Source organism: Callithrix jacchus, chromosome 1 (assembly GCF_049354715.1).
Source record: "Callithrix jacchus isolate 240 chromosome 1, calJac240_pri, whole genome shotgun sequence".
Taxonomy (NCBI): domain Eukaryota; kingdom Metazoa; phylum Chordata; class Mammalia; order Primates; family Cebidae; genus Callithrix; species Callithrix jacchus.
The window spans coordinates 68646372-68669118 of NC_133502.1; the positions used below are offsets into that span (position 1 = coordinate 68646372).

General features: G+C 36.7%; 1 long non-coding RNA gene across 1 annotated transcript in view; it reads left to right on the forward strand.

Moving 5' to 3' along the window:
* Window positions 1-2006: 2006 nt before the first annotated feature.
* Window positions 2007-22747, forward strand: part of LOC144581273 (uncharacterized) — a 142607-nt gene continuing 121866 nt past the window's right edge. The window contains exon 1 of the long non-coding RNA XR_013531888.1: window positions 2007-2125. This is a non-coding gene — a long non-coding RNA (uncharacterized LOC144581273). The remainder of the gene's footprint in view (window positions 2126-22747) is intronic.

The following is a 22747-nucleotide window of genomic DNA, read 5'->3' on the forward strand; positions in this document are numbered from 1 at the left end:
AGAAATCCTCCACAAAATTCCAGCAACCTAAATTCAATGGCACATTTATGGATTAAATGAAAAGATATCCTGTGTTCATGCATTGAAAGTATTAATATTGTTAAAATGTCCATACTATCCAAATAAATCTATCAAAATCTAATGACATTTTTCACAGAAATAGAAAAAATTATTAGATGCATATGAAACCACAAAAGATCCCCAAAAAGTATTCATGGGAAAAAACAAGACAAAAAAAAAAAAAACAAAACAAAACACTGGAGGCATCACACTATCTGATTTCAAAATATGTTACAAAGCAATAGTAAACAAAGCGGGATGGTGCTGGCATAAAAGACACACATAGACCAATGGAACAGAATGGAAAGCCCTAAACAAACCCACACACTTATAGTCAATTGATTTTCAGCAAAGGTGCCAAGAATACCCAATGGAGAAAGTGTTTCTTTAATAAAGGATGCTGAGAAAAGTGGATAATTACATGCAGGAGAATGAAATTAGATATTCATCTCACCTGTAAAACCATTAGACTTAAATGTAAGACCTGAAACTGTAAAATCATTAGAAGAAAACATGGGGGAAAGCTCCATGACATTGGTCTGGATAATGATTACTTGGAATATGACCCCCAAAACACAGGCAATGAAAGCAAAATTAGACAAATGGGATTATATTAAACTAAAAGCTTCTGCACAGCAAAAGAAATGACCAACAGAGTGAAGAGGCAATCTGAATAATAGGATAAATTATTTTCAAAGCATATATTTGATAACAGGCAAATATCCAAAACGTATAAGGAGACTGGACTTGTTGGCTCACACCTGTAATCCCAGCCCCTTGGGAGGATGAAGTGACAGGATCACTAGAGGCCCCAGCAGTTCAAGATCACCCAAGACAAAATATATTTATTATATATTATCCTCTAATTACATGTGTGTGTGTGTGTGTGTGTGTGTGTGTGTGTGTGTATCTACATGTATATTTAACTGGGACAACTTACTAGCAAGAAAGCAAATAATTTAGAAATCAGCAAAGGACCTGAATAGATATTTCTCAAAAGAAGACATACAAATAGCCAACAGGTATATGGAAAAATGCTCAACATCACTAATTATCAGAGAAATGCAAATTAAAATCACAAAAAGATATGACCTCACATTTCTTAAAATGTCTATCATAAAACAGATGAATGATAAAAAGTATTGACAAGGATGTGGAGAAAAGGAAACTCTAGCATACTGTTGGTGAGAGAATAAATTAGCACAATCATTATGAAAAACTCTATGGAATTATTCAAAGAGGTAAAAATAAAAGCACCATACAATTCAACAGTTTCACTACTGTGTATATACATCCAAATGAAATGAAGTATGTCAAAGAGGTGTCTGCACTGCCATGTTCTTTGCAGCATTATCCGTAAGATATGGAATAGGCCAAAGTATGGAGCCATCCTAAGTGTTATCAACAGAAGAATGGAATAAGAACATGTGTTATATACATATACACATATTATATATAATAGAATACTATTTAGCCTTTTAAAAAAGCCTGTCCTTTTGTGATAACAGATGAACCCAGAGGTAGTAATATTAAATATAAGCCACACACAGAAAAACAAACACTGCTTGATCTTACTTGTATATTTAAGTTTGCATTTGCTTTATTAACTGTAGAAAGAGGTGTGTTAAGGTCTACCAATATGACCGTAGTTTTTACCTTTTGCCTTTCTATTTTTGTTTATGTATTTTGGGACCATATTATGTTTTGTATAGAAATTTAGAGTTTTTTCTTCTTCATGAATCTAACCTTTATTATTTACAATAACTCTCTTTCTCTAAGAGATAGATATTTTTAAAGTCTATTTTCCTTTAAACTACTATAATTAACAGCAGGGTTTTTTGGTTAATATACTTTTCTGTAGTTTTTTAATGTTGTGGTTTTTCTATATGCTAAATGCATCTCTTGTGAGCATCATAAACTGGTATTATTATTTTCTTCTTCCAGGTTTCCAATCTTTGTCCTTTAACTGAAGGTTGTTTTGCTATCCATTCACCTTACACTGAGGCTGCGGTTCCTTAGAAATGCAGACTGAATGCAGTCTTTATTGTTAGACTCACTGCTTAGGGTAAGTCATGTACTTTTCTGCTTTGTTTTCACATCTTTGTAGCATCAAAGCAAAACTAAAGCCCACAGTTTATCAAGTGACTCCATAAAAAAATTTCTCTTTCATCTTGCTTTGTGCCTCACAGGATTTCTTATTTAGTCACAAACACAGTGCATTTTTAAAAGATTTCAAATATATTTTTAATCTAGAATTTTAGTTCAAATGGTAGTTATATTTAGTCCACCACGTTACCAGAAATAGATCTTGTAATTTCACAGATGTGGACATTCAATAATTTGTCTAAAATCATACATAGAGCAAACAGCAGAATCAAGATAAGACACTGGATGTGTTTGGTTGTTCAATAACATGTGTTGCCTACTACTATATTATTGGCTTTAATTTCTTCTAAAATTAAAAGTTTGCTGTTAGTCAAAGTTGATGAATTTGCTACAGGAGAGTCTTCCTTCAGTTTCACTATTTTACTTAGGGAGCAGTCAGCACCCAGCCAGCTTCAACTCTTCAAAAATTCTTCATGACCCTCAACAAAATGCTAGTTAATTATACTTTCTTGAAAACTTCTAAAGCCACAATTAGCCTTTCCTTCCATTTATATCCCAGAAAGAAAATATGAGTGTAGAGTCATACCTCAAATCTTTCTCAGAGAAACAGAATAGAAAATTGGGAGATTATTCCTAAATAGCTTTGAGCTTTTAAGGAGAAAATTATACCTGTTGTTTTTCTGAGTTATTTTTGGCTCTAAGTTTATTAAATTCCATATTGTGAATTTATATGCAGTGGAATCTGGCCAACTTTGATTTTTAATAGGCTTCATTTTATGACAAGAGTTTGTGATCAATGGATCAAAAAGTGCTTTCTCGGAGAAAATGTAGCACTGTGGTATGTCACATACAATTTAGGACTTGTTTATGTGGTGTCTTTTGTTGTTAGCACACAGACAAGTTTTTATCTATTTTTTTATTTCTTTAAAGAATAATTTTTGTTTTCCTTGTTCTCAGAAAACTTAGAACAGTGCTGGAAACACTAGAGATATTCCATAAATACTTCTTGAATCTGGGAACATTTGATTTGTAAGTCAGCTACTAAACTGGAAAAAATATCCAGTATTTATTCTTGACTATTCTGATTTATTTCTGTCTCCTTTGCCGAGTAAGTTTGACTTAATGGAACTAGGTCTGACCTACCCTGCCTGAAGGCTAGGATCAATCATACAGGTATAAGATTGGTGAAATCTGAAAAAGTAAAAGAAAATTGAAATACAAAAATAATGAACAGACACAGTGGTGCCTGGGATGGGGCTCAGAGGACTGAAAGGGGCAAGTCAGACAGAAGACTGTTAGAAACTTTCTATGTTCCGTCTTGAGCTCAGCTTTTCGAAATATGTTTGATTACTTTGGATTACAGAGTATAATTCTGAAAGCAGCTATAAATTTAGAACATGTCAAAGCTTGAAAAGTGAAAGTAAAATTCATAGGAAGATGAAATATGATGGAAACAGGCAAATTTCAGTTGGAATCCTGGATACCTCAATTCTGGTGCTGGCTCTGATACATTTGGTAAATAACTTCTCTCTGGGCTTTAGCATGCTTCATTGTGAAATAAGTGGATTGAGCTCAGGTTCTTGACTCCTGTTTCAATATGTATGCCATGAAACCATCTTTCAATCTTCTCTGCACTATTACTAAGGACTTTCGTACAAACACAGGCCAATACTGTGGCTCAGGTATTCCTTTTACATCTTCTTTCCTATTTCCAAAGTTCCAAAGTTTTTTAATACCTTTTTTCCAGTTAAGCTTCCTGCCAACAATAGAGGTCTATAGTTTTATGTGTCTAGATTCATTGGCTGTAAGCAACAGAAATGGTTTCCAAATTATTTAAACAAGAAGAGAATTTATTGGGAAGAAATAGAATGGCTAAGGGATCCTAAAGAAAGGCTAAATAGCTGGGTATGGTAACTCACTCCTGTAATTCCAGCACTTTGGGAGGCCGAGGCCAGTGGATCACCTGAAGTCAGGAGTTTGAGACCACCCTAGCTGAAATGGTGAAACTGCATCTCTACTAAAAATACAAAAAAATTAGGCAGACATGGTGGCATACACCTGTATTCCTAGCTACTCTGGAAGCTGAGTAAAGAGAACTGCTTGGACCCAGGAGGCAGAAGTTCCAGTGAGCCTAGATCATGCCATTGCATTCCAGCCTGGGTGACAGAGGGAGATTTTTTTTTTTTTAGAAAGAAAAAGGAAGGAAGGGCAAAAGGGAGGGAGGGTGAGTGGGCAGGCAGACGAAGTAACCAGATTTTAGGAAAAATACCCTTCTCTAGTATTTCTTTCCCAGGAAATAGAGGCTGGTTGGCTGACTTTGGGTCACATGCCTAGGGCAGGTGGCAGGAAGAGCTCATTGATTACAAAGTTCCATCAGACTCAATGCAATGAGAAAGAATATTGTTTCTCCCCAAAAAGACCGATTGCCATCACCAAAAGAAGGTAAGATGGGCAAGCAAAATCAGAAATATCCATGTAATAGTGCTATGATTTGGTGCCTGTCTTCTTTCCCCTTTTTTTCCCTCCATTTTATGTGAAAAGTGAGGCAGAATCATTCCCTGTCTCCTCAGTGGGTGAAATCAGGCTAATGTCATTGGATTCTGTGACACAGGAATTGTTTCTCTGCATGTGCTGTTTAGCATATGATCCTCTGTAAGGGATGTGAATCCAAGTAAAACACATCAGTTTAATGTCTTGCATTGTCTCTGGCAGTATAATTTTACAAGTTAATAAAGAGTCTACTCTTTTGTGTTAGTCCATGATAATCCACCAGCAATTTTTTCACATGAATGGATCTTCAGGCCTCTATCAACAGCAGAGTCAAATGAATAACTCAGAGGGTTTGAATTATGATTTAATAAAATTCGGCTTTAAGAATTGTAAATTGGTCAAAGCAAAGTGAGCCTTGCCTATGAGCTTACCTTATCAACTTTGAAATTGCTTAAGTTAACCCACAACATTTACATATTTGGAGAAGCTATTCCTTCTGAAGGGTTCAGAACACTTACAGAAATTTTATCCATCTGCTTCCTTTCTCTAAGAGGTAAGTTGGTTGTCAATAATAACATTAAAGTTTTGAGAAAATTTCTCAGGAAATTTATGCGCGTAGAAAAAGTGGCAATTATCTACATTTTAATGATGTCATAGAAAAATCTAAATATTTTACCAGTGTGAAAATTATAGTCATCATATTGCTAATTTGTTGGGCTTCTTATTTTCATCTATAAAATAGCTCATAACTATTACCATAACCAAAATCATCTATTAAATACCTTCCTGCTTATGGCACTACTTGGAGCTTGTTAGGTATAATCTATTACCACCAAATATTGATCATTTACAAAAGAATTCTTGGGGGACCGACTCAAGATGGTGCAGTGAGAACAACCCAGGATTGAAGCTCTCGGTGAATGCGTGGAGGGTGAGTCAGGGCTGCATTTCCAGATGGATCTTTGTTGCCCACAGAACGGGGAAATTCACAGGTATAAGAGATGTGGGATGCCAGCAAAGCGGTTTTGGCTGGTGAAGCCAGCAGCTGGCGCTGCAGCGCAGTGGTGCTCCACAGCACTCCACACAAAGTGCACTGGTCCGGGTGCCCTGTTGAACCAGCAATCTGAGACTTGAGAGGGCAGATTGGCATATCCATCTGATTGAGCAGGACTTGGACAGTGAACCAGGCTAGGAGATTCCAGGGAAACGGTGTTTGGGCCAGGGCAGTGAGAAAAACAAAATGGCAATTCCAAATGCTCTGGGTGGAGAGTTTCACTGTGGGCACAGCTGAACCCAGGACAGTGCAGCTCGGTGGGGGAGAGGTGTTTGCCATTACCGAGGCAAACCACCCCTACTGACGTACACGCCCATTGCTGATGCAGCCAGCCATTGCCGAGGCAACCCACCACAACAAAGAGACTCCATCACAGGGCATAGCCTGTGGCAGCAGGGCAGAGACCACAGCAGCAGGGCAGAGCCTGCAGCAACAGGGCAGACCTCATACCAGCAGGGCGGAGCCTCAGCAGGCAAATAATGACTAGACTGCCTCCTAGCTGGACAGGACAGTGCAACGGACAAATAAATAAAACCCCAACCCCCGAGACAGAACATCTGAGAAAAAAGGGGTTTTTTTAAATGAGTTCTGTTGCAGCAGAATTAAACATAGCAGCCTAACAGCCCTGAATGAACAACAGAGCTCACAGACCAGCACTTGAGATCCTATAAAGTACAGACTGTCTCCTCAAGCAGCTCCCTTACCCCTCTATATCCAGAAGACTGACATTTGGCAGGCATCATTCTGGGACAAAGATAGCAGAAAAAGAAACTGGTAGCATCCCTCACTGTTCCACACCCGCTATACATGCACCCCAGACAAGCAGGGCCTGCAGTGGACCTCAGCAGTCATACAGTGGAGGGGCTAGACTGGTAGAAGGAAAACCAAGTAACAGATATACTTCATCATCAACAATCTGGGTGTCCACTCAGAGACCCAATCAAAAAGTCAGCAACTACTAAGATGACAGCTGGATAAATCCACAAAGATGGGAAGAAACCAGCGCAAAAAGGAGGAAAACACCCGAAACCAGAACACCGCAACTCCGACAAAGGACCAAAACTCCTCACCAGCAAAAGAACAAAGCTGGATGGAGAATGACTGTGATGAAATGACGGAATAAGACTTCAGAAGGTGGATAATGAGGAACTTTTGTGAGCTAAAAAAACATGTTTTAAATCAATGAAAAGAAACTAAGAACCTTGAAAACAGATTTGAAAAATGATTCAAGGAAATGATAACAAGAATGGATAACTTAGAGAGGAATATGAATGAATTAAAGGAGCTGAAAAACACAATACGAGAACTTCGTGAAGCATGAACAAGTTTCAACAGCCGAATTGACCAAGCAGAAGAAAGAATATCAGAAGTCGAAGATCAACACAATGAAATAAAACGAGAAACCAAGATTAGAGAAAAATGCGCAAAAAGGAATGAACAGTCTCCAAGAAATGTGAAACTATGTGAGGAGACCTAACCTACATTTGATAGGTATACCAGAAAGTGACGAAGAGAATGAATCCAAGCTGGAAAATACTCTTTAGGATATTATTCAGGAAAATTTCCCCAACCTAGCAAGGCAGGCCAATACTCAAATGCAGGAAATACAGAAAACACCACAAAGATATTCCGCAAGAAGAGCAACCCCAAGGCACATAATCATCAGATTCACCAGGGTTGAAATAAAGGAGAAAATACTAAGGGCAGCCAGAGAGAAAGGTCGGGTCACCCACAAAGGGAAGCCCATCAGACTCACAGCAGATCTCTCGGCAGAAACTCTACAAGCCAGAAGAAAGTGGGGGCCAATATTCAACATCCTTAAAGAAAAGAGCATTCAACCCAGAATATCATATCCAGCCAAACTGAGCTTCATAAGTGAAGGAAAAATAAAATCCTTTGCAAAGAAGCAAGTACTCAGAGATTTTGTCACCACCAGGCCTGCTTTACAAGAGCTCCTGAAAGAGGCACTACACATAGAAAGGAACAGCCAGTACCAGCCATTCCAAAATCACACTAAATGCTAAAGAGCATCAACATAATAAAGAATCTACATCAACTAATGGGCAAAACAGCCAGCTAGCATCAAAATGGCAGTATCAAATTCACACATAACAATATTAACCCTAAATGTAAATGGACTAAATGCACAAATCAAAAGACACAGACTGGCAAATTGGATGAAAAGCCAAAACCCATCAGTGTGCTGTATCCAGAAAACCCATCTCACATACAAGGATACACAAAGGCTCAAAATGAAGGGATGGAGGAAGATTTACCAAGCAAATGGAGAGCAAAAAAAAGCTGGAGTTGCAATTCTCATCTCTGATAAAATAGACTTTAAAGCAACAAAGATCAAAAAGACAAAGAAGGCCATTACATAATGGTAAAAGAATCGATACAACAAGAAGAGCTAATGATCCTAAACATATATGGACCCAATACAGGAGCACCCAGATACATAGGCAAGTTCTTAATGACTTACAAAGAGACTTAGACTCCCACAAAATAATAGTGGGAGACTTTAACACTCCACTGTCAATACTAGACAGATCAACCAGACAGAAAATTAACAAGGATATCCAGGACTTGAACTCAGACCTGGAACAAGCAAACCTGATAGACATTTACAGAACTCTCCACCCCAAATCCACAGAATATACATTCTTCTCAGCACCACATCACACCTACTCTAAAATTGACCACATAATAGGAAGTTATGCACTCCTCAACAAATGCAAAACAACTGAAATCATAACAAACAGTCTCTCAGACCATAGTGCAATCAAGTTAGAACTCAGAATTCAGAAACCAACCCAGAACCACAGAGCTTCATGGAAACTGAACAACTTGCTCTTGAATGTTGACTGGATAAACAATGAAATGAAGGCAGAAATAAAGAAATTCTTCGAAACCGATGAGAACGAAGACACAACATGCCAGAATCTCTGGGACACATTTAAAGCAGTCTCTAGAGGAAAATATATAGCAATAAGTGCCCATATGAGGAGAATGGAGAGATCCAAAATTGACACCCTATCATCAAAATTGAAAGAGCCAGAGGAGCAAGATCAAAAAAACTCAAAACGTAGCAAAAGACAAGAAATAACTAAGATCAGAGCAGAACTGAAGGAGATAGAGACACGAAAAACCCTTCAAAAAATCAATAAATCCAAGAGCTGGTTTTTTGAAAGATCAACGAAATAGACATACCACTAGCCAGATTGATAAGAAAGAAAAGAGAGAACAACCAAATAGATGCAATAAAAATTAATAAAGGGGAAATCACCACGGATACCACAGAAATTCAAACCATCATCAGAGAATATTACAAACAACTCTATGCACATAAACTAGTAAACCTGGAAGAAATGGATGAATTCCTGGACTTTTGTGTCCTCCCAAGCCTAAACCAGGAAAAAGCTGAAACTATGAATAGACCAATAAGAAGGTCTGAAGTCGAGGCAGCAATTAAGAGCCTACCACACAATAAAAGCCCAGGTCCAGATGGGTTCACAGCCAAATTCTACCAGACACACAAAGAGGAGCTGGTACCATTCCTTCTGAAACTATTCCAAATAATCCAAAAAGAGTGAATCCTTCCCAAATCATTTTATGAGACCAACATCATCCTGATACCAAAACCTGGCAGAGACTCTGAAAGAAAAGAAAACTTCAAGCCAATATCCACGATGAACATAGATGCAAAAATCTTCAACAAAATACTGGCAAACTGATTGCAACAGCACAGCTTATCCACCATGATCAAGTAGGATTCATCCTGGGGATGCAAGGCTGGTTCAACATACGCAAGTCTATCAACGTAATTCACCACATAAACAGAACCAAAAACAAAAACCACATGATTATCTCAATTGATGCAGAGAAGGCATTTGACAAAATTCAAGAGCCCTTTATGCTAAAAATCCTCAATAAACTCAGTATCAATGGAACGTATCTCAAAGTAATAAAAGCTATTTACGACAAACCAACAGCCAATATCATACTGAATGGGCAAAAACTGGAAGCATTCCCTTTGAAATCCGGCACTAGACAAAGGTGCCCTCTTTCACCACTCCTATTCAATATAGTACTGGAAGTTCTAGCCAGAGCAATCAGGCAAGAAAAAGAAATAAAGGGCATTCAAATAGGAAAGGTGGAAGCCAAATTGTCTCTATTTGCAGACGACATGATAGTATACCTAGAAGACCCCATCGCCTCAGTCCAAAAACTCCTGAAACTGATAAGCAACTTCAGCAAAATCTCAGGATATAAAATCAATGTGCAAAAATCACAAGCATTCCTATACACCAATAACAGACTTAAAGCAAGCCAAATCAAGAATGAACTGCCATTCACAATTGCTACAAAAAGAATCAAATACCTAGGAATACAACTCACAAGGAATGTAAGGGACCTCTTCAAGGAAAATGACAAACCACTGCTCAACGAAATAAGAGAGGACACAGATGGAGAAACATTCCATGTTCATGGTTAGGAAGAATTCATATCATGAAAATGAATGTACTGCCCAAAGTAATTTACAGAATCAATGCTATCTCCATCAAGCTACCATTGACTTTCTTCACAGAACTGGAAAAAACCACCATGAACTTCATATGGAACCAAAAGAGAGCCCGCATAGCCAAGTTAATTCTAAGCAAAAAGAACACAGCGGGGGGCATCACACTACTGGATTTCAAACTATACTACAAGGTTACAGTAATCAAAACAGCATGGTACTGGTACCAAAACAGAGATATAGACCAGTGGAACAAAACAGAGGCATTGGAGGCAACACAACATATCTACAACCATACAATCTTTGATAAACCTGACAAAAACAAGCAATGGGGAAAGGATTCCCTGTTTAATAAATGGTGTTGGGAAAACTGGCTAGCCATGTGCAGAAAGCAGAAACTGCACCCCTTCCTGATACCTTACACTAAAATTAACACCAGATGGATTAAAGACTGAAACATGAGACCTGGCACCATTAAAACCTTAGAAGAAAATCTAAGCAAAACCATTCAGGACATAGGAGTAGGCAAGGACTTCATGAACAAAACACCAAAGGCATTGGCAACAAAAGCCAAAATAGACAAATGGGACCTAATGAAACTCCACAGCTTCTGCATGGCAAAAGAAACAGTCACTAGAGTGAATCGGCAACCAACAGAATGGTAAAAAATTTTTGCAGTTTACCCATCTGACAAAGGGCTGATATCCAGAATTTACAAAGAACTCAAATGGATTTACAGGAAAAAAACAAACAAGCCCATTCAAAAGTGGGCCAAGGATATGAACAGACACTTTATGAAAGAAGACATATATGAGGCCAACAATCATATGAAAAAATGCTCATCGTCCCTGGTCATCAGAGAGATGCAAATCAAAACCACATTGAGATACCATCTCACGCCAGTTAAAATGGCGATCATTAAAAAATCTGAAGACAACAGATGCTGGAGAGGATGTGGAGAAAAAGGAACACTTTTACACTGTTGGTGGGAGTGTAAATTAGTTCAACCATTGTGGAAGACTCTGTGGCAATTCCTCAAGGCCTTAGAAATAGAAATTCCATTTGACCCAGTAATACCATTACTGGATATATATCCAAAGGACTATAAATCGTTCTACTATAAGGACACATGCACACGAATGTTCATTGCAGCACTGTTCACAATAGCAAAGACCTGGAACCAACCCAATGCCCATTGATGATAGACTGGATTGGGAAAATGTGGCACATATACACCATGGAATATTATGCAGCAATCAGAAATGATGAGTTTGTGTCGTTTTTAGGGACATGGATGAATCTGGAGAACATTATTTTCAGCAAACTGACACAAGAACAGAAAATGAAATACTGCATATTCTCTCACTCATAGGTGGGTGATGAAAAATGAGAACACATGGACACAGGGAGGGGAGTACTAAACACTGGGGTCTATTGGGGGAAAAAGGGGAGGGCCAGCAGGCGGGGAGCTGGAGAGGGATAGCCTGAAAAGAAATGCCAAATGTGGGTGAAGGGGAGAAAGTAAGCAAAACACACTGCCATGTGTGTACCTATGCAACTGTCTTGCATGTTCTGCACATGTACCCCAAAACCTAAAATGCAATAAAAAATTTTTAAAAAAAGAATTCTTTTTTATTTTGACTCAATAATCACACATTAGGGCCTACCCATGTGAGTGGTCTATATTTCATTTTAATATTAATTTTTCAGAAAGATGTGATTCAGGGCAGTGATTTCTGAAGATATTAAAATATGCTTTTTTCTTGTGTGTGCTCCTTAACATATCTGATTTTTAAGCTCCACACTCCAGTGCTGTCAGCCTCTCAAAAGATAGGCAGATCTAGAATCACGGCCAGTTCTGCTTTTGTTCATATTCTATAGCTCCAAAACACATTCTCCTCTTGTTGGTTTTATGAAGACTAGGCATAATTTCCATTTGCCTGCTTGAAGGACAAGTATTTAGTGCTCTTAAAGTGAATTTTACCCCTATGCATAATATTAAAATTTCTACTTTACATATGAATCCATCCAGAATGCTTTATAATTCTATACTCATGGTTCAGTTTCCATGTAGGATAAACACAGATTCTCTTCTACAATGAGTTTTCAAAATGGGAGTTGTGTTGTGGAATTCCTGCTGTTTCAAAATGGAGTAGATATATTTTAAACCCTAGGAACTACTTTCCTACATCCAAGGCATCTCTAACCAGTAACTCCCACTGTAGCTGAAACATTTGTTTGGAATAAAACAAAATGTAATGTCTATTATTTGGTGACTCAATAGCACACCTCAGGTATGTGAAAGAAGGCTCTGCACTGGGCATCATTTTCTGTAACAGAAGGGAGTCTAAGTATACTGTCAACAAGAAACTATAATGACAAAAATAACTTTCTGGCTGAAAGGCTGAAGACAGATTTAGACAGATAATTGGCTACTTCAGCCAGAATTCACCATCCTTGGTTGCAATGTCTAAATGACAATGACCGTATCTTAAATATATGTGTCCCCAAGTTAGTAGTTGGGGCTGTGGGAACTCAGTTTTATAGCCATGGGAAGTTTTAAATAAACAGAATAATCTTAAAATCTTAAAACAGAGTTGTCAGTCATCTATACTTATGACAAGACAGGAAGGTGGTGTTTAGGAGAAGTTTTGCTTTACTGGTGTTTCTTCAATTAGCCTCCCTCCCCCTCCAGCCTCCCCTCATTTTCCTTATATAGATTAGAGTTCTAAAACTGCTTTATTATCTTCTTGTCATTCATCCTCTTCACATGAACAAGTTTACTAATATAGTCTGTGATTAGCTTGGTCTCAATGATAAGACATGACTTTTAAAAAGGCTCTAATAACTTATGTCTTTAATACGGGGAGTAGAGTCTAATACAGACTCTGGCACATGGTAAGGGCTCAATCAGTATTTGGCAATTGATTGTTTTGGTGAATTCCAGTGAAACATTAAATTAGGATCTGTCTGTTGACTCCCTCTTTCCAATCAATGTAAAGTATGTTACATTTTGATTACATAGAAAAAGAGGAAATTGAACTGCTCTTTTTATGGGTAAGATAAATTTTAAAAGGCTTGACAACTGTAACAAATATTTATGAACAATAATTGCATATTTCAACATTTTTAACAATAGAAAAAATTGATAAACCTAAATGTACCCCTAGGATTGGCTAAATAAATTATAAGTTATACATACTGCCAATTAAATCATGTTTATCAATAACATTTTAGGACATGGAAAAACATGATAAAATCTTAAGCAAAATAAAACTTTACCACTAATATAAAATGGTCCCACTAAACATGGCTAAATTATAAAATGCATAAAAACCTGTGCATTATTTGATTGTGGCAACCCCTCCAAAATTCATGTTGAAATTTAATGCTTACTATGGTGATATTAGGAGATGAGTCCTTTTGGGATGTGATTACGTCATGGAACTCTACCTTCACAAATGGATAAGTGCCCTTTAAAAAAAATGAAAAGAGACAGCTTGCCTCTTTATGCCCTTTCACCTTTCACCATGTGAGAATGCCATCATGAGAAGACACCATCGGTGGAGCAGGCCCTCACCAGACACCAATCCTGGCGCCATGATATTGGACTTCCCAGCCTCCATAACTGTGAGAAATAAATTTCTATCCTTTGTAAATTACCCAGTCGGTGGTGTTTTGTTACAGCAGCACAAATAGACTAAGTCAATCTGATTAAAAGCAAACTGTTAACACTGGTTATCTCTGGGATTGTGCTTTGCATTTCCTCAGTTACACTCAGTACATTTTTCTGTGGTTAAAGTTTCTTAAAGACCACACATTCTGTGTGTGTTGGAGGTGGGTGGGTGTGAGTGTGTGTGTGTATGTGAGAGAGAGAGGGAGTATGAATGTACATATGTATACAGTGTTTTTCACATTTGAATGATATAATGGTATCCAATAAATCAGAAGGACTATTTTTATTGAAATAACATAATTGCAAAATGTGAATGACTTTTGCCCTTAGCTCTTTTTTTTTTTAAATTGCGTTTTAGGTTTTGGGGTACATGTGCAGAGCATGCAATACAGTTGTATAGGTACACACATGGCAGTGTGTTTTGTTTGCGTTCTCCCCTTCACCCACATTTGGCATTTCTCCCCAGGCTATCCCTCCCCACCTCCCCCTCCCACTAGCCCTCCCCTTTTCCCCTCAATAGACACCAGTGTTTAGTACTCCCCTCCCTGTGTCCATGTGTTCTCATTTTTCATCACCCGCCTATGAGTGAGAATATGCGGTGTTTCATTTTTTGTTCTTGTGTCAGTTTGCTGAGAATGCCCTTAGCTCTTATGTAACTACAAAATAAAAAATTTATAAGTACAAATAAAGCTTAAAAACAGCAAAATTAATGATATTGTTATAATATGATATAAAGTATTAAAATATATCTAAATACTTAATATTGAGCTTCATAAAAACTCAATATTAAGCTATTAAGTAGCTAATAATATTGAGTTTTATAAAAGGGAATCTTTAAATACAGTCAATATTTGTTTTTTATTTTAACCTCATTAAATTTCAGTGAAGGTTATTTGTAAAACAGTGTATGTGTATTCCTATATCTATATACACACTACTCATGTAAACATATATGTTTATGCATGCATGTGTATGTGCAAATATATAGATGTAGACATATAAAATATATCTCATACAGCAAGTTCTCAATGTCATTGAGAGGTTCTTGGAAACTGACTTTAAACAATGTGGCATGTAACAAAACCAATGTTTTTCTCATCAATGGTGTAACAAACTATGTTAAATGAAACATTATTCAAGAACCTATTGTATGTCATTTCACTTAGTCACAGTTTCTAAGAACATATCAATGACATTGAGAACTTACTATATATATATTATATATCACATGTACTATTATACACATGCTATAGAATATACACATACTAAGAGAATATATATATATTATCTGGGATTATCAAACTTCATGCACAACTGACACTCTGCTAATGAACAAACCTCAAAGGCACATTTTAATAAAGCATTATTTGATAAGTCTGAAAACTGCTAAATTTATTGAAAATAATTAAGACAAACATTACAGAAAAAAGCTATAAGGTACATGGATATTAAATCTAGTATTTGTGGAATAAGGAACAGAGCATTTTTAATGTTTTTACTATTCCTCTTACTGCTACTTAACATGTATTAAAAGTTGATGAGGATAATGTGTCAGTCCCTTCAGGCTGCTATAACAAAATACCATGGCTTATAAACAACAGAAATTTATTTCTCATAGTTCAGGAGACTGGGATACAAGATCAAGGCATCAGTGGATTCTGTGTCTCATGAGGGCCCACTTTCTGGCTCACAAATGGCTGTCTTCTCTCTCGGTCATCTTGTGGTGTAAGAGACAAGTGATCTCTCTGGGGTCTCTTTTAGAAGGGCACTACTCTTATTTATGAGAGGTCTTCCTTCATGACTTAATCACCTTCCCACAATCTCACCTCCTAATACCAACGCCTCAGAGGGTAGAGTTTCAGCATATGAATTTGGGGGTTACATAAACAGTCAGACCATAACATACAACTTTCAATGCAAAATACACCAGTTTTGTACATTAATATAACATTGACTGGTATGGAACCAACTCTTGAGTTTTTCATATATTTCCAACAATAATGTTAAGTGATAACTCAGTCCTGTCATATTTTTTTAATTTCAATTTTTTATTTTATTTATTTTGTATGTGTGTGTGTATATATATATATATGTATATATATATATTTTAGTGCACTTTAGGTTCTGGGGTACATGTAAAGAACATGCAGGATTGTTGCATCGGTACATACATGGCAATGTGGTTTGCTGTCTCCATCCTCATCACCTATATCTGGCATTTCTCCACATGTTATCCCTCCCCAACTCCCTACCCCACACTGTCCCTTCCCTAGTCCCCCCACTCAACAGACCTCAGTGTGTGACGCTCCCCTCCCTGTGTCCATATGTTCTCATTGTTCAACACCCATCTATGAGTGAGAACATGCAGTATTTGATTTTCTATTCTTGTGTCAGTTTGCTAAGAATGATGGTAATACAGTCTCTATTGTCCTTTTGGGTGGTGTACTGTATGCAGTTCTCACCCTAACACCCTGATGAATATAACCATCACCCAGTTAAGACTAAGAACACCTTGACTGCCTCTAAAAATCATCTCATTCCCCTTCCAGTCAATACACTCATCAACCACCAAAGGTAGCCATTATTCTAATGTTTATCATAGAAATTTAATCCCACCTGTTCTTGAAATTTATATAAATTATATAATGTTTACTGTTTCATATCTGGTTTCTGGAACTCAGTATAATGTTTTTGAGACTCATTCTCAGTTACATTTATCAGCAGTTTTTTCCTTTATATTGGTAAATAATATTTTATTTTAGGAATACATACAACAACTTTCTCCTACTGATAGATATTTAATACTTTCAGGATTTTAACTGTTTTGAATAAAACTTATTATATAAGAACATTCTTGTACAAATATGCTTGTGGAAATAGGTATGTCCATATCTTAGAAGTATTAGGTCATTGTGTAGAAGCATATTAAACTTTATGAGAAAATGTCAAATCATTTTTATTTTTCTTTCAACAGGTTTTTGGGGAACAGGTGGTGTTTGGTTACATGAATACGTTCTTTAGTGATGATACCTGAGGTTTTGGTGCACCCATCACTTGAGCAGTGTACACTGTAACCAATGTGTACTCTTTTATTCCTCACCTCCCTTCCACCCTTCCTCCTGAGTCTCCACAGTCCATTATATCATTCCTATGTCTTTGAATCCTTATAGTCTAGCTCCCATGTATAAGTGAGAACATATAATGTTTGGTTTTCCATTCCTGAGTTACTACAGTTAGAATACCTGTCGTCAATTCAATTCAGGTTACTGCAAATGCCATTATTTTATTCCTTTTTTTTTTTTTTGGCTGAGTAGTATTCTGTGCTATATAGATCACATTTTCTGTATCCACTCATTGATTAGTGAACATTTGGGCTGGTTCCATGTTTTTGCAATTGCACATTGTGCTGCTATAAACATGCATGTGCAAGAATCTTTTTCATATAATGACTTCTTTTTCTGTAGGTAGATACCCAGGAGTGGGATTGCTGGATCAAATGGTAGATTAACTTTTAGTTCTTTGAGGAATCTCTACACTGTTTTCCAGAGTGGTTGTACAAGTTTACATTTCTCCAAACTGTGTAAAAGTGTTCCCTTTTTACCACATCTATGCCAACATCTAATTTTTTTTTATTATGGCAGTTCTTGCAAGAGTAAGGTGGTTGCATTGTGGTTTCGATTTGCCTTTCCCTGATAAGTAGTAATGTTAAGCATTTTTTCATCTATTTGTTGACTGTTTGTATATCTTCTTTTGGGAATTCTCTCTACATGTCCTTAGCTTATTGATGGGATCATTTTTTGTTTGTTTGCTTGTTTTGTTTTTGCTAATTTACTGGAGTTCCTTTTAGATTCTGGATATTAGTCCTTGGCAGATATATAGATTGCAATGACTTTCTTCCACTCTGTTGGTCGTCTGTTTGGGGTTCTTGATCATGAAGTCATTGTGTAAGCCAATGTCTAGAAGGATTTTTCCAATGTTATCTTCTAGAATTTTTATAGTTTCAGTTTTTAGATTTAAGCCTTTGATTCATGTTGAGTTTTTTTTGTATAAGGTAAGAAATGATAATACAGTTTTCTTTTTTTGTTAGGGCCTTTCCTGGTTTCAGTATTAGGCTGGTACTGGCTTCATAGAATGATTTAGGGATGATTATCTTCTCCTCTATATTTTGGAATAGTGTCAATAGGATGGGTAACAATTCTTCTTTGAATGTCTGATAGAATTCAGTTGTGAATCCACCTGATCCTGAATTTTTTTTTTGTTGGTATCTGTTTAATTACTATTTCAGTCTTGCTGCTTGTTACTGGTCTGTTAGTTTTTATTTCTTCCTGGTTCAATCTAGGAAGGTTGTGTATGTCCAAGAATTTATTCATTTTTTCTAGGTTTTTAAATTTTATATGCATAAATGCATTAATAGTAGCCTTGAATGATCTTTTGCATTTCTGTGGTATCAGTTGTAATATCTTCCATTTCATTTCTAATTGATCTTATTTGGAGCCCTCTCTCTTCTTTTCTTAGTTAACATAGCTAATGATCTATCAATTTTATTAATCTTTTCAAATAACCAGGTTTCTGTTTCATTTACTTTGTGTGGTTTTTTTTTTTTGTTTGTTTGTTTCAATTTTCTTTAGTTCTGCTCTGATCTTTGTTATTTATTTTCTTCTGCTGGATTTGGGTTTGGTTTGTTCTAGTTTCTTTAGCTCCTTAAGGTGTGACCTTAGATTGTCTATTTGTGCTTTTTCAGACTTTTCAATGTAGGCATTTAATGCTGTGAACTTTTCTCTTAGCATTGCCTTTGCTGTATCCCATAGGTTTTGATAGGTTGTTTCACTATTATTGTTCATTTCAAAGAATTTTTTAATTCCCATCTTGATTTTATTGTTGACCCAATGTTATCAGGAGCAAGTTATTTAATTTCCATGTATTTGTATGGTTTTGAGGTTTCTTTTGGAGTTAATTTCCAGTTTTATTCCACTGTGGTCTGACAGAGTGCTTGTCATAATTTCTATTTTAAATTTGTTGAGACTTGTTTTTTGGCCTATCATATTGTCTGTCTTGGAGAATGTTCCATATGCTGATAAATAGAATGTATATTCTGCAGTTGTTAGGTAGAATGTTCTGTAAATATATGTTAAGTCCATTTGTTCTAGGGTATAGTTTAAGTTCATTGTTTCTTTGTTGATTTTCTCTCTCAATGACCTATCTAGTGCTGTCAGTGGAGTATTGAATTGCCCCACTATTATTGTGGTGCTATATCATTTCTTAGGCTTGGTAGTAACTGCTTTATAAATTTGGGAGCTCCAATATGAAGTGCTTATATGTTTAAGATTGCCATATTTTCCCATTGGACTAGTCCTTTTATCATTACATAATGTCCTTCTTTGTCGTTTTTAACTGCTGTTGTTTTAAAGTTTGTTTTGTATAAGAATAGCTACTCTTGCTCACTTTTGGTGCCCATTTGCATGAAATATTTTTCCTGCTTTATTTTACCTTTATGTGAGCTATTATGTATTAGGTGAGTCTCTTGAAAACAGCGGATACTTGGTTGGTAAATTCTTATTTATTCTGCCACTCTGTATCTTTTAAGTGGAGCCTTTAGGCCATTTACATTCAATGTTAGTATTGAGATGTGAGCCACTCTTCTATTCATTCTGCTATTTGTTGCCTGAGTACCTTGTTGTTGTTGTTGTTGTTTAATTGTGTTTTTGTTTTTAGATCCTGTGAGATTAATGCTTTATTTATTTATTTATTTTTAATTTATTTTTATTTTTTTATTTTTTTAAATGGATTGGAGGTTTCAGTGGGATGAGAGAATCACAAAGAATCAGGTGTTCAGAAGAATGTATTGAGTTGAGGTGAGGAACTAGGATGTTGAAAAGCAAAAAAAGGAGAGAAGGAGAGGAAGGAAGAGGAAGAAAAAGAGGGAGAGAGAACAGGAATATTGCTTCATTCTAAAAATGGGCATTAATAATGGCCGATCAATATTTTGTGTATTTAAAATGGAGAACTCTATAAATATTTATTGAGTTTACTTGTTCCGGATCTGAGTTGAAGTCCTGGATATCCTTATTAATTTTCTGTCTCGTTGAGTCTCAATCTCATTATGGGTCTTATGTATCTGGGTATTAAGATCTCTTATTGTTGCATTGATCCTTTTACCACTGTATCTTTGTTGCTTTAAAATCTATTTTATCAAATGTGAGAATTGTAACTCCTGCTTTTTGTTTATTTATTTATTTTTGCTCTCCATTTGGTTGGTAAATTTTTTTCCAACCCTTTGTTTTGAGTCTTTGTGTATCTTGGATATACTGTTAGGTTTTGGCTGTATCTTGTGATTGGGGGTTTTAGTCAATTTAAATTTAGGGTTACTGCCATTTGATGTTAACTGGCTATTTTATCCATTCATTGATGTAAATTCTTCTTTATGTTGATGCTCTTTACTTTTTGGTATATTTTTAGAAAGGCTCATACTGGTTGTTCCTTTCTATGTATAATGCTTCTTTCAGAAGTTCTTGTAAAGCAGGCCTGGTGGTAATAAAATCTCTGAGTACTTGCTTGTTCATAAAAGATTTTATTTTTCCTTCAATTGTGAAGCTTAGTTTGGCAGGATATGAGATTCTAGGCTGAAAGTTCTGTTCTTTAAGTATGTTGAATATTGGCACCTACTCTCTTCTGGCTTGTAGGGTTTCCGCTGAGAGATCTGCTGTAAGTCTAAAAGGCTTCCCTTTATGGGTAACCTGGCCTTTCTCTCTGGCTGTCCTTAGTATTTTCTACATTTCAATCCTGGTGAATCTTAATGATTATGTGCCTTGCGGTTGCTCTTCTTGAGGAATATATTTGTGGTGTTCTCTGTATTACCTGGGGTTGAATAGTGTCCTGCTTTGCTAGATTGGGAAAATTTTCCTGGATAATATCCTGAAAAGTATTTTCCAGCTTGGATTCATTCTTTCCATCACATTCAGGTACACCAATCAAACGTAGATTGGGTCTTTTCACATAGTCCCATATTTCTTGGAGACTTTGCTCATTCCTTTTCATCCTTTTTTCTCTATTCTTGTCTTGTCATTTTATTTCATTAAGTTGGTCTTCAACCTCTGATATCCTTTCTTCTGCTTGATCCATTCTGCTATTTAAACTTGTGCATATTTCACTAAGTTCTCATGTTGTATTTTTCAACTCCTTTAGTTCATTTATATTCCTCTCTATATTGTCTATTCTTTTCAGCATTTCGTCAAACCTTTTTTCAAAGTTCTTAGTTTCTTTACATTGGGTTAGAACAAGTTCTTTTAATTCCCAGAAGTTTCTTATCATCCACCTTCTGAAGCCTACTTCAGATAATGGAACACAGTCCTTTTGCATCAGGGATTATTCCGTTGCTGATGAGGAACTGCAATCCCCTGTAGAAGGAGAGGGGTTCTGATTTTGGGTATGCTCAGCCTTCTTAGGCTGTTTTTTTCCCTTTATTATAAATTTATCCATCTGTCATCTTTACAATTACCACCTTTCTAATTAGGTTTCTGAGTCAACGTCCAATTTATTGATTCCCAGTGCTGGGATTCAAGCAACCCACTGCGCCAGCCAAAATAGCAGCGATAAGGCTGATGGTGCTCTTCTGCCCAGGAATCTCTGGTCTGGCTTCCTTCCTGAGTCTGCAACAAGCAGCTCTGCCTTCCCAGAGCTCCAAACACTGGTCAGTAAGGGAACCAGTCCCATTTACTCTGCATGAAGAGCTGCTGTGCCAAGGCGCCGGCAAAACCGCTGCGCCGGCCACAAGAGTCACGCTGGCGACCCGTATGGCTCCTCCACTAGAAATCTGCTGGTCCGTGAGTGACGAAAATTTGTCTGAAAGTGTGGCATCCTCTCGTTCTCTGAGCTTTCACTGGGAGCTACAATCCTGAGCTGTTAGTGATCAGCCATCTTGGATCTCTCTCCGAGGTCAAGATTAATGCTTTAAGGAGATTCTATGTTGGTGTATTTTAAGAATTTATTTCAAGACTTAGAGCTCCTTTTAGCAGTTCTTGTAGTGCTGGCTTGGTTGTGCCAAATTCTCTCATCATTCGTTTTTCTAAAAAAGATAGTCTCCTCTTCATTTGTGAAGCTTAGTTTCACTGGTACAAAATCCTTGGCTGATAATCATTTTGTTTTATAAGGCTAAACATAGGAACCCCAATCCCTGTTACCTTATAGGGTTTGTGCTTTAAATCTACTGTTAATCTGTGGGTTATTCTTTATAGGTTACCTGATGCTTTTTCCTCACAGCTCTTAAGATTCTTTCTTTCATCTTGACTTTGGATAACCTGATGACTATGTGCCTAGTCAATGATCTTGTGACGTATTTCCCAGGTATTTCTAAAGCTTTTTGTATTTGGATGTCTATATCTCTAGCAAGACTGGGGACATTATCCTTAGTTATTCACTCAAATATGTTTTCCAAACTTTCAGAGTACTCTTTTTACTCGGGAATACAAATGACTCTTAGGTTTGGTCGTTTAACATAATCCCAGACTTCTTGGAGGCTTTGTTTATTTAAAAAAAATTTTTTTTGTCTTTTTCAGATTGGGTTAATTTGAAAGCCTTGTCTTTGAGCACTGAAGATATTTCTTCTACTTATTTGATCCTACCTATTGCTGAGACTTTTCAGTGCATTTGTAACTACCCAATGGGTTCACCTTGCCTGCTCCCAAAACAGAACAAATTTATCAATACAGGGAAACTGACTTGGAGAAAGGGAAACTCAAAACATGTGGGAGAGTTTTATTATTACTCAAGTCAGTCTCCCCAAGCACTGGAGATCCGTGTTTTTAAAGATAATTTGGTGGGTAGTGGCTTGGGAAATGGGGAGTGC